The sequence below is a fragment of the Dromiciops gliroides genome, chromosome 1 (assembly GCF_019393635.1).
Source record: "Dromiciops gliroides isolate mDroGli1 chromosome 1, mDroGli1.pri, whole genome shotgun sequence".
NCBI classification, from domain to species: Eukaryota; Metazoa; Chordata; class Mammalia; order Microbiotheria; family Microbiotheriidae; genus Dromiciops; species Dromiciops gliroides.
Genome location: NC_057861.1, coordinates 622,798,244 through 622,813,046, shown reverse-complemented (window position 1 = coordinate 622,813,046; position 14,803 = coordinate 622,798,244). Strand labels below are relative to the sequence as shown.

Sequence of the window (14,803 nt, the reverse complement as noted above, 5' to 3'; positions counted from 1 at the left end):
TCTCCTAAGAAGTGTAGGAGAGAGGGCTGTTCTGGGCCAGAGACAAGGCGCTTTGGTGTGGGTCCCAGATGTGAAATCTCTTTCTGTAGGCTCAGGGGTAACTGCTCCACGTCTTTCAGGAACATCCAGGATTGGGTAGATGGAAAGACTCAGATTCAGTCGCAGTCAACGCCCCCACTATTTCATACCTTGAGCTATTTTGCTGACGTTTTTCCGAATAAAAAAATAGGGACAGAGTGGTTTTGAGCAAGTCTGGCGTGCTACCTTTCCTTTCCACTTGCAGGCTATCCAAGGCACTCCCAGTCACTCAAGAGTCAAACAACTTTGACTGGGATTAGAAGTGAAAGTGCTCACTCCGGATCGCTAGTCCAGTGGAAAACGTGTCCAAGCCGAGAATTAGATGCACAGGCTTAGTTTCTCTCGACTTTGTTTGTTCGATTGTATCAGCGATCCTGGATCTCCTAATTCCAGACTCGGACACCGTCCTAGGCTGAATAAGGTATACTTTTTAGCAGACTCTGCCTTGTAAGAGGAGGGGGAACTCTTGGCCTCATTAAGTGTTAGGAGCCACTCTTCCTTTTCTTTTTTTCTTTTGGTGAGGCAAATGGGGTTAAGTAACTTAAGCGTTACCAGTCTTTCAACTTGAGAAGATAACGCCCTCTCATTTCTTTCCAGACACAAAAACCCCTGCAGAATTCAAGTCAACAAAGGGTAAAATTCTTTTGGAGGATGCGGGCATCGATCCCGCTACCTCTCGCATGCTAAGCGAGCGCTCTACCATTTGAGCTAATCCCCCACCCGTAGGGTAAGGATGCTTCTAGTTCCTATTACGACATTCTCCCGTAAATTGCGCAGGAACTCTTTTCTTGAAGAAATTTACATTTTAATGGAGAATGCTATGAGAGAAAAGACAAGGAATTGTTAAATAGTAGAGCTAGAGGAAGGGAAAGTAGCAGGCTAGCAGAGTGGAGAGAAGGTGGGTATGACCACAGAGCCATTGGAAAATAGGAAGTGGGCACAGAGAAGGGGATGGATCCCTACAGGGTTTGTAGGCAAGGTACCCGGAGACCTGCACCACAGGACACTATCCTCCACCAGAAATATGTGTCTTGGGAAGTTCTCTCCAAAGATAGACTTCTCTGAATCTGAATCACTACGGATAGTCCATTCTCTACTTCAGGGCCAAGAACTCCACCTTGTGGATGGGATCACCGGGTAAATGGGAATCATTGGGTAAATGGGTCTCACTCGTAAGTGAATCTTGTACTGACAAGCAGAGTAAGTACCCATTTTGCTCTTGGTGCAAAATTACTCGAAATCTGGAGAGGGTGACACAAATATCGTTCGTGGATAAACAAAGCACAGCACTTGTGTATGTGTGAGGCAACAGCTCACTAGGTCGTTGAAGGAAAGATCACATTTCCCTTCGTAGGGATTATGGGAAGGTACCAAGGGAATTCAGTCCAGATCGTTCCTTTGTATCTTTCTGTTTCTGGCCCCTTGTACCAGAGGCATCTAAGTGGTGAATGGGTACATTTCTGGGTCTAAAAGTCAGGAGTAGTAGTTGTTCAGTCGTTTTTTCCCCTGCCTCGACCGACCCTTCCTGATCCCATTTGGGATTTTCTTCACCTGAGTTCAAATCTGACTTTGGTTACCAAGGTTAGTGGAAGAGTGGGAGATGGCAACGAATTCTGACTAAATACCATCTTGATGCGAGTTATTAACAAAAATTGTAACCAGCACCGGACCAAGGACAGATCTTCGTCCTTGACACTTGAAGAACTCTCTCAAAGCTGATCTTGATTTAAATTAATACCCTTTGGGTCTGGTCCTTCAACTAATTTTAAATGCACCTAATTGTGCTACAATCTAGATTACACCAATACATATTATTTACAAGAATAAAATAAGAATTCCTCAGGTATTTTGTTGAAATTAAAGTATCCTATGTTTACTGCATTCACCTTCAGCCTAGTGACCCTTTATGAAAAAAAAATGAGTGCACCTCTTTCCTTTCTTTGGAAAGGTGGAGTTCTAGCAGTGTGAAATGTTGTATATGCTGTCAGTGTTGATTCATTTTGCTGAAGTTTATTTTTATTTTAAAATCTTGATTATAAGGAAAGACTAAATGGGAAGGAAAGAAGGGAGGATTATATATAACAATATGGAGTAAAAAACCAAAAGGCATCAAAAAAATTTTTAAATGACATTAGGTTAAACTGCCATGACACATTCTTGATAAAGAATATAGTACAGGGCCTGGCACATAGTGGGTGCTTAATAATATTTATTGATTGTTTTATGAAATCATACTTGCTCTTAGTGATCACCACCTCCCTTTTAAAATACTCACACACCATCCCTCTAATAATTGGAAGAATCAAAGCTAAGTTCACGGACCTAGATTGTTGTACACTTCATCCTCTTCCCTTGATGAAAATACAGGATAGAAGGGATAAGTAACAGAAATGATTAAATTTAAAATTTTGAGTTTTAAATATGAAAGTTGTAACAGGAAGGTAATAGAGACCCTGAGATTTAGGAGTACACCCCTTCTGACTTTGAAATGGAATATTCACACCTTTCCAGACTTTGGTTATCTATTTGCATATGCAGGGTCAGGAAAATCTGATGAATGACGGAGACAATGGGCTTGAGCCGAGATGGCCGGGTGAGAATTTAAAAACCAAAAGACTGGAGCTCATGAAGTTAACTCTGGAAGTGGAGAAGAGAACCAGCCAAGAAGTCTGCTCCTGAGTTTTCTTTAAAAGGTACAAGTTGGGAGAAAGGGGACTGAGGGAGGAAGGTGTTTCCAATCTGGAGTCCTGCCCCTGCTACTCCTTTCTAGGGTTTTTGAGATGACCAAGCTTGAAAACAAAAACTCTCCTGTAAAAGTCTTTTTGTCAGGGGCAGATAGGTGGATCATTGGATAAAGCACCCATCCTGGATTCAGGAGCACCTGAGTTCAAATCTGGCCTCAGACGGTTGACACTTACAAGCTGTGAGACCCTGGACAAGTCACTTAACCCTCATTGCCCTGAAAAAATTTTTTTTAAGTATTTTCATCTGGGGGCAGCTAGGTGGCATAATGGATAAAGCACTGTCCCTGGATTCAGGAGGACTTGAGTTCATATCCCGCCTCAGACACTTGACACTTACTAGCTGTGTGACCCTGGGCAAGTCACTTAACCCGCATTGCCCCACAAAAAACAAAACAAAAAAACAACAAAAAAGTATTTTTATCTCCCCAATGTCCTCTTCTCAAGAAAACTGTTTATCCTAATAAAATGTAAGGCTCTTGTAATTTGTTTTTGTGTTTCCAGTACTTCACACAGTTAATATTTAATACATGTTTATTAAATTTAACTGAATTGAAATGAAGTAACAGATGCATGAAGTGTGTCCTTGATTGCCTTTTTATTTTTTCAGGGCAATGAGGGTTAAGTGACTTGCCCAGGGTCTCACAGCTGGTAAGTGTCAAGTGTCTGAGGCCAGATTTGAACACGAGTCCTCCTGAATCCGAGGCTGGTACTTTATCCACTTCACCACCTAGCTGCCCCTGATTACCCTTTTTAAAAGAAAAATTGGAGGGGTGGCTAGGTGGTGCAGTGGATAAAGCACCGGCCCTGGATTCAGGAGGACTTGTGTTCAAATCTGGCCTCAGACACTTGACACTTACAGCTGTGAGAACCTGGGCAAGTCACTTAACCCTCATCTGCCCTGAAAAAAAAAAAGAAAAATTGGGATTTTGCTTGAAATGTCCACACTAGTGATCTCTAAGGGGCCATATAATTTTTCTTTTTTTTTAATTTTAAAAATTAATTTTTATCAGTTTTATATTGTTTCTCTCCCATTGCTCTCTCTCCAGAACAATTTTTGAAACCTCTCACAATAAATATGCATAATGTAGCAAAACAAATACTTATATTGGTCATGCCCATATATTATGTCTCATTCAGGATTTTAAGTCAATAACCTCTCTGACTTGAGGTGGCTGGCACCATTCCCCTTCAGTTCTTTTGGTCTCCTGATTTATCACTGTATAATTCAGTCCTAAATCTTGCAAACTTGTTTTTCCTCTATAATGTTGCTGTCATGTAAATTGTTGTCTTAGTTCTTGTTATAGACCTGGGGTACCTCAGAAGTTTTCTGGGGGAAATCAAGGAGCCTTCTCCTTCAGAAGCTAAACTGACACACCTAAGTACCTCTTTAGGTAGGCTGCTCTTTAGGTGTGGCTGCTGCCTTTGTGGCATGAGGGGGATGAAGATAGCTTGAGACATTGGAGTTGCCTCTTGCCCAACTTCCCCCAGCCACCACCGGTGGGGGATGGTCCTCTCCTAGTAAGGGAACTTTCTTTTTTTTTTTTTTTCTTCAGTGAGGCAATTGGGGTTAGGTGACTTGCCCAGGGTCCCATAGCTAGTAAGTGTTAAGTGTCTGAGGCCAGATTTGAACTCAGGTACTCCTGAATCCAGGGCCAGTGCTCTATCCACTGTGCCACCTAGCTGCCCCAGTAAGGGAACTTTCTACAATCAGAAGATTACCCCATTAGACCACCATCGGTCCTCTGTAAAAGTATTTGCCTGTCTCCTGCTGGAGGAAATAGGTATCTCAGAGAACTCAGCCTCTGTGCCATGCCTTCTCCCCCTGAGAAGTCCAAGAACTTCTCTCTTGGTTTCCCTTCCCTAGCACCTAAATAAACTATTATTTTATTCTAATTGGATTTATGTGCAAGAGTGTGTAATTCTTTAAAGAGGAATTCCTAAGAACCCCTACTTCAACCCCCCACCAATTTCCCCCATGATGGTTCTGTTCACTTTACAGCAGATCATAAAGGTCTTCCCAATTTCCTCTGAAATTGTCCACTGTCTTTATTTAATAGCACAATAATATTCCATTACATTCATATACCACAATATGGTTAGCCATTCTGTAGGGGGGGTGGGTTTAATTGATCAAATTGCTCGTGAAGCATCCCGATGAATTACAAGACTCAGTGACTCAGTTTCCCAAGTTTTACTGCAATATTGTGAGTGACCACAGGGAGAGCACCATGGAAGTGTAAAGAAAAAGTAAATTATCTCCTCATTATCCTAATATCTTCCTTGTGGGAGGTTCATGGTAGGTCTTATCCTAATTTGGACTTCTTGGGGTCCTAAGACATCCTCTGAGGCGGGTACCTTTTTCCTTGGAGGTGTGTTTTTGGTATTTACATGTCATAAGGTGAGCCCAAGGACATATTTAGTCCTTTCTGAGCATGTTCCTAAAGACATGCTTAAACTTGTCACACCCAGAGGGTCTCTGTGCTCATGATATCTCTTTACTTAAGATCTGGTTTCTAGGTGTCCCGTCATCTAGGGATATTAATAGCTATTAATGGTTAATGGTCCCTGGTTACTGTCTACTGATAGTGAGGGCTGATAGGGACAAACCCTCTTGGTTACTACTGTAAGAACACAAACCTTAGTTTCTCTGTTAACCCTTTTAGGTACTGTTGATAAGGACTCAAGCCTCAGTTTATCTGTTAACCTCTTCTTTTTTTTTTTTTTGCTTCCTCCATCAATTCCACAATAGGTGGGAATCCAGTTAGTTCCCAGGATTTTTGTTTTGTTTTGTTTTTTTGCTACTGTGAAAAGAACTTATAAATATTTGAGTATAATGGATTCTTTTCCTCTGTCTTTAATCTCTTAGGGGTATAGAATTCATAATATTATAATTGGATCAATGAATTTAGTAACTTTGAGACATATCAGGATGGCTTGGATGTGTCTGATTTTGGGTGGGAAAGAGTAATCTGCTTCTATCGATCAGGCGGGGAGAGGTTGAAGAAAGAGAGGAGAACAACTACATGGTACAGTAGATAGAGTTCTGGGCTTGGAATGAGGGAGACTCATGTTCTGAGTTCAAATTTGGCCTCAGACACACTACCTGTGTGATCCTGGCAAGTAAGTCTCAACCCTATTTGCCCCAATTCCTTATCTATAAAATGAAGTGGAGAAAGAAACAGCAAATCACTTAAGAAAACCCCAAATGGAATCATGAGTCTTATATGACTCAACTGGTTCCAAAAGGTTTGTCATGCCAGGGTGGGAGTGGGAATAAGCTCCCACTCTCTATAAAATGCTCCAATGGTGTGCGTCTCAAATAGCCTCTGACAACCGAAGCCCAACTCCTGGCCTTCTCATGGAGGAACTGTTTCCACTAACAGGAGAAGGGGTGAAGGTGAGTCACTGGCACCTTAAAACCAGTCGCTTCAGGCAGGTGGGGCTCGTTAGCCTTGGCAGGCAACCCACCTATAGGAAGGAACCCTGATTTTAAACCTCCCCTGCCTTGAGGCTATACCCATGTATGGGAAAGACTTTGGGAGTTAATCCCAAGGAAAAATCAGGAGTTGGAGTCCCTTAGGCAGTTGGATGTTGGACATCACATCCCTCTGGCAACTCCTGCACTGGTGTCAAACTGTATTGGCTCTGCCTCTCCTTTGGATCCACCAATGTCTCCGAGAGGGAAAACCTGCTGCATGGGCAACAGCTTGTTTTCCATATTGATCTGCCCAGGCCAGCATCCTGGAGAGGATACTCCAGCTACTCCTTATGGGCTAGATACAACATGGTATATGGCAGTTATGGGTTATAAGTCATTTAGGACAGGATTAATGCAGAAATAGGATTAATGTTATTATGGATATATATATATATATATATATATACACACACATCTATATGTATATGGATATAGATATATAGATATCCTATATCAGATTACCTGCTGTCTAGGGGAGGGGGAGGGAGGGGAGGGAGGGAGAAAAATCTGAAATTGTAAAGCTTGTATAAACAAAAGTTGAGAACTATCTTTACATGTAACAGAAAAAATAAAATACCTTATATATAAGTAATTTAGGAGCTTCGGCTCCCACATCAGACTGCATAGCCACACTGTGGCCTGTGGCTCTTCAAGGTGCTGATCCATGGTCCACTGCAACTGGTGGAGGCCTACTACTATATGACTCAACAATATACCAGTTACTATGCTAAATGCTGGGGGTACAAAGAAGGGTAAAAACACCATCCTCACCATCTTTTATGGAGGTCACATTCCAATGGAGACATTATAGAAATGACTAAGTATACACAAGGCAAATACAGTATAAATTGAAGATAAGGTTTGATCTGATTCTTGAAGGAAGTCAGAAAAAAGAGGCTAGTTGATGTCTTTTAGAAGATCTTGGATGTTGAAATGGTGCCCAGAGTTCTACCACTGATCCTGACTTACTCAGAAATTTCTCCTGACCTTATTTGTCCATTCATTTAAACTGTCCATAATAGATGCTCATTATTGAATGATTGAAAATTTTTTATTAAATGCTTACTGCTAACATGGAGGTAAGTGCTGGGAGGAATAATACAAAGGTGAGTTAATCCTGTCCCTTAGGGACCTTAAACTTGAGACCCAAGCTCCTAGGGGAATGGCCTATGGGAGGGGTAGCCAGGAAAGGGCTTTAAGGTCTGAGAACTCACTTAGGCTAGAGGTGTCAGACACACTACCCACAATATGCCTGTGCTGGAACCAGATTAAGGTGTAATTGGGAAATATTTAATAAAATAACGATATGATAAAATGTAGAGAATGTCAGTTTGTGGTTTTCTAGATCAATAAGCAACCTTCAGGTAGTTGTCTTAGACTATCAGAATGGAAAGGCAACCGACATGTTGATGAAGTTATACTTCTCTCAGCTAGAGATGTTTGTAACATATATAATTTATATGTTCCCATGGGAATTCAAGTTCCCCTGAGGGCAGAAACTTTGGTTTTTCTCTTCAGCGTACTCAGTGTCAAGCACCATTTTTTTTCAATCTTAATAGTATTTAATTTTTTTCCAGTTAGTTTTAGGTTTTTTTTCAGTCTCCATATAGTTTTCAACATTTGTTTTTATAAGATTTTGAGTTCCAAATTTTTCTCCCTCCCTCTCTTCCCTCCCCCCTCCCCAAGACAGAAAGCAATCTGATATAGGTTATTTATGTACAGTCACATTAAACATATTTTTGTATTAGTCATGCTATGAAAGAAGAATCAGAACAAAAGGGAAAACCTCAAAAAAGAAACAAACAAAAAAAGAGGAGAAATAGTATGGTTCTATCTGCATTCAGATTCCAAATTTTGGGGCAGCTAGGTAGCACAGTGGATAGAGCACTGGCCCTGGAGTCAGGAGGACCTGAGTTCAAATCTGGCCTCAGACACTTAACGCTAGCTGTGTGACCCTAGGCGAGTCACTTAATCCCAATGGCCTCACAAAAAAGAAAAAAAAACAGATTCCAAACTTCTTTTTTCTGGATGTGGAAAGAATTTTCCTGCACGAGTCTTTTGGAATTGTCTTGAATCATTGTATTACTGAGAGGAGCTAAGTCTATCACCGTTGATCCTGGCACAATGTTACCAAATAGCATTCTTGCATTAAGTACGTTTCATTGTCTCAGAGTCACAAAGAAAACTGCCTGGCGGGCTTCACAAGTTTGCCTAAGTCAGTGAAGAGACACCTCCCACAGCTGAGATGTAATCAAGATAGTCTTTTGTGAGTGTGTTAGCAGATAATTAAGATGGGGTTAATTGAATGGGGTGGAGCTACACAGGGTTTTAAATAAGAACTGACAGCGAGCTCCGAACACTAGGGAAGACCCCAAATCAGAAGCGACTGAAGGCGAGCAATACGGAAGGTGAGGGTTGTTTTCTCTTAGTTCCTTGCTGACTTTTTAGTGTATCATCACGATACCTGTATTATTTTGTGTATTTTGCAAGCCTTAATGTGCTATATGTAAGTGTTATTGTCATGTCACTTTTGTCAGGTAAGGACTTAGGGATTTGAGATGTTCCGTGACGTTATGGGGTCCTTGAGTCATTTCACTCATGTCTGACTCTTCATGACCTCATCTGGATTTTTCTTGGCAAAGATACTGGAGTGGTTTGCACTTTTCTTCTCCAGCTCATTTTTGAGTTTTCTTTCATAACACGACTAATATGGAACACATTATCCACTATACATTACCTAGCTACTTGTATGCTATTTGAGGATATCTAGTGACTGGGAGAGACTTTGGGGGTGGTGGTGGTGGAATACAGCTAAGTAGTAGATGCTTCATTATGTATTCTTTTCTTATTATTGCATGTTTGTTGATTCTATGCCAAGAATAAAAATATTATATACAATTTTTAAAGAAAGTATACAAAAAGCTTTATGTACATCATCTAATTTTATCTTCACATCTTTGTAAAATAGGTATCCAATAATATTAGCCCTCTTTCACAGATGAGGGACTTGACTTTTCCTAGGACACAGAACTAGTAGGTATCTGAGACAGGGCTTGAACCGGATCTCCTTGACTCTGTGTGCAACACTATTAAATAAATCATTTTGCCTAGTTCTGGTCCTGCCTGTGATACAAAATCAGGGGTAATTTCTTTCCTTAAATTTCCTTTCTATATATTTTTTTCTCCCCCTTGCACTTTCAGTTGCTCAGAGAAAGTCTTTCTCACCTGTATGCATGGAATGGATTTGTCTTGCTCAGTAAAGAATGTGATACTATATTTAACTCAGTATTATGAAATAAGCAATCCTTCTCTTTCTTTTCTTTCTTTTTAAGAATCATGGATGACTCATATCTTACTTCAAAGATTTCAGAAGAGCTGAAGTGTTCTATCTGCCTAGATTTCTTGGAAGATGTCACATCTGTAGAATGTGGTCATAATTTTTGCAAACAATGTATCCTTCAGTACATCCAAATGACTTCTCAGATCTATTTTAAATGTCCTGAGTGCAGGACAACTTCTGTTGTGCAAAATCTCTGGCCCAATCAACAACTCAACAGAGTGGCACAGTGCTTCAAACTGCTTAAACCTTACTTGAGAGAAAGCCTGAATCAGAGAAAAATGATCAAGGCAAAATTCTATGGTAAGTGACCTGTGTGACACTGATTACTTGGTGAATTAGTTGGTTCTGTATCTAGTTATCTGGAAATCCCCCAGTTATCCACTAATCCCCCACCTCCCTGCCAAGGACACCCCAAGCTATTCCAGATAAGGAGGTGGTATTTTAAGGTACTGCCTCAAGACCCTTCCCAGCATTGGTGGGGTTTTTTTTTTTTTACTTCTTTATTGAGACTCCCTTTACATGGGAGACATTATCTTCTTTTTGAAGTTCTGAGCTTTTCTATCCAAGTAAAATCATGTAGAAAACCATTTGTAAAGCACCTTTTATGGGTCTGGCACAGTGTGAAGGCACTAGGGATATAAAGGAAGGCAAGGGGAAGCTAGATGGCACAGTGGATAAAGCACAGGCCCTGAATTTAGGAGGTCCTGAGTTCAAATTTGACCTCAGACACTTGATGCTAATTAGCTGTATGACCCTGGGCAAGTCACTTAACCCTCATTGCCCCACCCCCCAAAAAAGGGCAAAATCTAGTCTTTACTCTCAACAGAAAGAACCCTTTATGGAGGTTATTCCTGAATGCCCTAAAACATTAGATAAAACTCCAAACCATAGAATCTAATCGAGCTAGCTCCATCTACTTGATGGACACTTTGAGTTTACAGTGATCCTCCTAAGTAGTGCTATGCATGAACAATAATTCCCTGAGTCCCTAAAGCCACCTGATATATTAGATTTCTTCTACCCAGTTCTTTCATTAAGATGTTAGCCATTCTCTTTTTATTGACCCCTGTCTGGGGATATTTATAAACTCCTTACAACTGTTGATATTTCTGTTTCTCTAGAGGAAATCAGTCTGGATCCTGAAAAAGCCCATCCTGGAATCATCTTATCCACAGATAAGAAAACAATAAGAAAAAAAGATTCCTGGAACAATCCCCAGTGTACTGTGGAGAGATTTGATATAGGCGCTCCTGTTATTGCAACTCAGAGCTTCAAGTCTGGGAGACATTATTGGGAGGTGACAGTCGGGGACAGTTCTGCTTGGGATATTGGTCTTTGTAAGAACTCTCTTGGTAGAATTGGACAAGTTTCACCATGTTCTTCTACTGGATACTGGCTTTTGAGTCTGAGACAAAATAAATATATAGTCTGTAGCAAGCCTAGGAGCAGAATCCCCTTAGAACAGAAACTCAACAAAGTGGGGATCTTTTTGGATTATGAGGCAGGAGACATAGTGTTTTATGATGCAGAGAATAGCTACCAAATCTATACATTCACCAGCTCCTTTTCAGAGCCTCTCTGGCCTTTATTTTCCATTGGCCTCTGCTCCAAGAATGAAAATATTCTGACTATTGAGCCAGTATCAGATGAGGCTGAATAAGCCTCATATAACAGAACCATTATGAAGATACTTCCTTGAAAACTTCCTCCAGAAGGGAACCTAATCCCTGACATGCATACTCCCCCATAAGAACTCCCCACCCCCACCCCCTGTATTGCCTTATTTTGAAATTTGAAATTTGTCTTATTTTGAAATATTCAAGCAATATACTGCATATTAGGGGGAGGTCAGCATAAGATATATTGATGGTCCACAGAGGAGAGACAGAATATGCTCAGTCAGCTATGTGAGTTTAGAAAATGCATGAATGAGGAAATTGATTTCCAAAAGACATTTATAGAAAGAACAATGACCCACCAAAGAATCAAAAGTAAACATAATAAAATTATAAAGATCAAGTGGGACTCAACTGAAAACATAAGAGGTGCCCCCAACCTCCAACTTGGTGGCAATGGGGGGTTCACAGATGTTACCCACTCAATGCACATGTTTTTGGACTTTCCCAAACAAATCACTATTTGTTTTATGGGATGACTTTTGGAGGGGGTGGGGGTGGGACAAATGTGGGGTACTATGGTCATATGTGAAACAGAAAACATCAATAAAATTTATTTTTTTAAAAAATGGACTTACTTGAATTAATGCAGAATGTAGTAAACCGAATCAGAAAGTTTATTCCCTATCATCAATAATATGTAAATGACCAAATTTTAAGATTCTTATAAAATGATAAAAAATGAAATTAATAGAACCAGGAAAAGAATTTATACAATAAGAACACTGAAAAACAAAGCAACTTTGAAAGCTGAATGAACTATGATCAATAAAATGACTGTCATTCCAGAGGACTGGTGGTGGTGAAACATCCTATCCATTAGAGATGTGAAAAACTTAGGATACAGAATGGGACATACAGATTTTTTTTATTCAACCATTGTGGGAATTAGAATTTTATTAGGTGTATTTTTTAATAAAAGTTTTTTCCAATTCAGTGGAAGATGAATGGGAAAATTGAGGTTGGATTTGAACTTAGGTCCTCCTGATTCCAGGTCCAGTGCTTTATCCACAGTGCCACCTAGCTGCCCCTCTTATTTTTTTAAAAATAGTAATGAGGTAGGGGGCAGCTAGGTGGCACATTGGATAAAGCACTGGCCTTGGATTCAGAAGGACCTGAGTACAAATCCAGCCTCAGACACTTGACATTTACTAGCTGTGTGACCCTGGGCAAGTCACTTAACCCTCATTGCCTGCAAAAAAAAGAAAAGAAAAAAGAAAATTTAAAAAACAGTGATGAGGATATGGAGATTTGGATTGGAGGGTGGGGTGGCAGCAGGCTCTAGGTTAGAGGGATAGACTGGCAGTTAGACCAGGAGGTGAAAAATGGCTAGGTGAAGAGGAGACTTATCATTCATGATGAGTTGGTGGAGTAGTGCCCTCTCCCTCACCTTCCCTTTCTCTGTGCAAAACTTTATATACATAGTTTGTATTCACTTATAGATGTCCATGTTATATGTCCTCAGGGGAATGTCCACATTGGTTTTTGTATTCAGCATATTCAGTACTAAGCACCATTCTTGTATGAAATAGATTTCATTGTCTCCAAGTCTCAAAAGAACTGCCTTGTGGGACTTTATAGGTTTGCCAGTCAGTGAAGAGACACCTCCCACTGCTTAGAGATGTAATCAATATATTCTTTTGAGAGGGTGTCAGCAGACAGTTAAGATGGAGCTAACTGAGTAGGGTGGAGCTACACAAGGTCTTGAATTAGAGACGGGATAGAAGCTGTCTTCTTGGAAACTGACCTGGGGGAGATAAGAGTGGAGGGATTCCTGGCTTGGTGGAGGGGCTCCTGGTACTGGATCCTATGTGAGGAAGCCAATTTTTTCCTTGGTGACTGAAGTACAAACCACCATAGATTTTCTTTTCTTTTCTTTCCTTTTTTGTGAGGTAATTGGGGTTAAGTGATTTGCCCAGGGTCACACAGCTAGTAAGTGTCAAGTGTCTGAGACTGGATTTCAACTCCGGTCCTCCTGAATCCAGGGCTGGTGCTTTATCCACTAAGCCATCTAGCTGCCCCTCCACCATAGATTTTCAACATTGGCCTGGGGGCAAGACTGGGAGTGGTGGGGTGGCTTCATCCTCAAAGAGCAACCCAGACAGAAGGGAATGCCTCTGACAATTGGATCTTGAAACTATTGATATCAACTGGGTACCATACCATCATTTGGGTTCTTTTGAGTGCAAACTCTGTTTGACACTTCACAATAATGAGGGAAGCTACTTAGCGCATACTCAGTGGGAAGAAATGCATCAAACAAATTTAACTGGAGATTTGCTAAAGAGGCCAAGCAGGCTCCAGCCCAGCCAACAGCAGAGAAAGTCAAAGTGGAAGTGAAGTTTGTGAAAATTGGTCATCCATGCTACAAAGTGACCAAGCAACCGGCCACAGAGATGGGCCAGCAGAACTTTCTCTTCCAGACTGACTATCCTGAAATCACTGAGAGCATCATGCCACACCACCTGGTTCATGTTAAAGAGGATTGGAACCCCGCACAGATGTTGGCAGTAACCATTGCTGTCAAAGGTGCCAAATAGAGAGATTGACTAGGCAGAGGGGAAGTTTTGGACGCACTGGAACAGAGAAAACAAGCAATTTTCCCTCCAGTTCCATTTTAAGATGGAGAAGCCTCCTGCTTCTCCAGCCCTCCCTGCTGGTTCTCTTAGAGTGAAGCAGCCCCCACTGATGGTTTGCCTCCTCAATCACCCATGCCAGGGACCTTGCCATCATTTCCACATAGCATGCCTCTGCCACCCATGCTTTCCAGTGGATCTGCTTCCTCAGGCATTACTGGAACTTCTCAGTTGCCCCCTCCTGCACCTAGAATTTATCACTCTCTTCTTCAGCTCCTTAGGGACACTCCCCAACTCCTGGGATATACCCTCCTACTTCTGGGGTATATGCTCCTGCCCCAAAAATATATTCCCCAGCTCCAGGGGTATGCCCTCAGCAATTGGGGTTCATCATCAGATTCCAGGGGTTTGCCCCCAAGCCCCAGGTGGATACCTACCTAAATCCAGGAGTATATCTCCCAACTCCTATGCCAGATGTTGTGGCTCCCTCTTCAGAAGGACCTGGAAACATTCCTCCTCTCCTATCAACTTGATTTTAATTTACATTGCATCACCAAAAAAAAGAAAAAGACAAAAAGAAAGAAACTGACCTGGAGCTCCAAACACAAGATCTCTGAGATATGCCTGTATTTGCCAGAAATTGCACAGAGTATCAGTTCTCTTCAATCTCTTGAGTTCAGAATCCAAAGAAGAGGAGTTGGAGTTGCATTTGATAATCTCTAATGTCCTTCCTGCTCTATTTTTCTTCTCGTTGTTTTTAGGTTTTGTTTTTTAGTGAGGCAATTGGGGTTAAGTGACTCGCCCAGGGTCACATAGCTAGTAAGTGTTAAGTGTCTGAGGCCGGATTTGAACTCAGGTCCTCCTGACTCCAGGGCTGGTGCTCTATCCACTGTGCCACCTAGCTGCCCCTT

At 41.2% G+C, this 14,803-nt stretch overlaps 1 long non-coding RNA gene, 1 other non-coding gene and 1 pseudogene across 2 annotated transcripts; 2 read left to right on the top strand and 1 right to left on the bottom strand.

Moving 5' to 3' along the window:
• Positions 1-723: 723 nt before the first annotated feature.
• Positions 724-796, bottom strand: TRNAA-AGC. Its single transcript has one exon. It is a non-coding gene; the product is annotated as a tRNA-Ala (tRNA).
• A 56-nt stretch (positions 797-852) lies between these two features.
• LOC122740082 lies at positions 853-9,863 on the top strand. The gene is made up of 3 exons (XR_006354709.1): positions 853-976; positions 2,617-2,771; positions 9,633-9,863. It is a non-coding gene; the product is annotated as an uncharacterized LOC122740082 (long non-coding RNA).
• Positions 9,864-9,918: 55 nt separating this feature from the next.
• Positions 9,919-14,425, top strand: LOC122752833 (annotated as a pseudogene).
• Positions 14,426-14,803: the final 378 nt, after the last annotated feature.